Source organism: Wasmannia auropunctata, unplaced genomic scaffold (genome assembly GCF_000956235.1).
Source record: "Wasmannia auropunctata unplaced genomic scaffold, wasmannia.A_1.0 LD336106.1, whole genome shotgun sequence".
NCBI lineage: Eukaryota > Metazoa > Arthropoda > Insecta > Hymenoptera > Formicidae > Wasmannia > Wasmannia auropunctata.
In genome coordinates, this window is record NW_012026784.1 from 10,092,443 (window position 1) to 10,093,320 (window position 878).

Genomic DNA, 878 nt, shown 5'->3' on the forward strand with positions numbered 1-878 from the left:
AGTCAGCACAAGAATTGTAAATGAATACGACGAGCAATTAAATGTTTAAAAAAGAATTATTTCATGTTATTAAAAGAATTCTCGCCAATTAATGTTTATTTGTTGTCAATTATTACAATAAATGTCTTATTATGTACATATAAAAATAAATATATTATACATTTGCAAGAAATATATGTGTAAATTAAATTACTTATATGTATATACACAATATATATCAATTAATAAATAAATATTGTTAATTTCGTGGCGTTGTGCCTCCACGCTGGCGATACGCGGTATTTGTTCCCTCGCGTTCAGGCGTGGTCGAGAAGGAAGGTAATCAACACACTTCTCTGGATTTTATGTTTATTCTGTCCTTACGGATACAACTCTCACTGGCTTTTTTATCGCGAGCGGACACCCACTTCGACAATGCACACGAAGGTTCTGGAGGTTCCTTCCTGTTACACGGACGGAAAACGACGCGCGGCGGAAGTGCGCGAACGAAAGAAGAGAACAGCAGCGCTCGGTTGACAACGCGAGTCAGGGCGCTGCTAACGTCGGGGAACGTGGCGGGCTATTCTAATAGCGGCTAATATTTACTAGACAAATATATATATATATATATATATATATATATATCGGATTAATGTTTGCGGAGAATCTGTTACTCGAAAAGAATTATCCCATTGCATATCCTATTCTTATTTTTTTATTTACTGCTATAACAGAAATATAAACCATCTGTTAAACGAAGATTACAGATACAAATAAAGTATGTTAAAAGACATTTCTTATTGCATTATATTTATATTATATTATTGCTATAATTAATTATATATTTATTTATATTGTTAAAACTAATAATTTATTTTAGTAGACATTTATATATTACA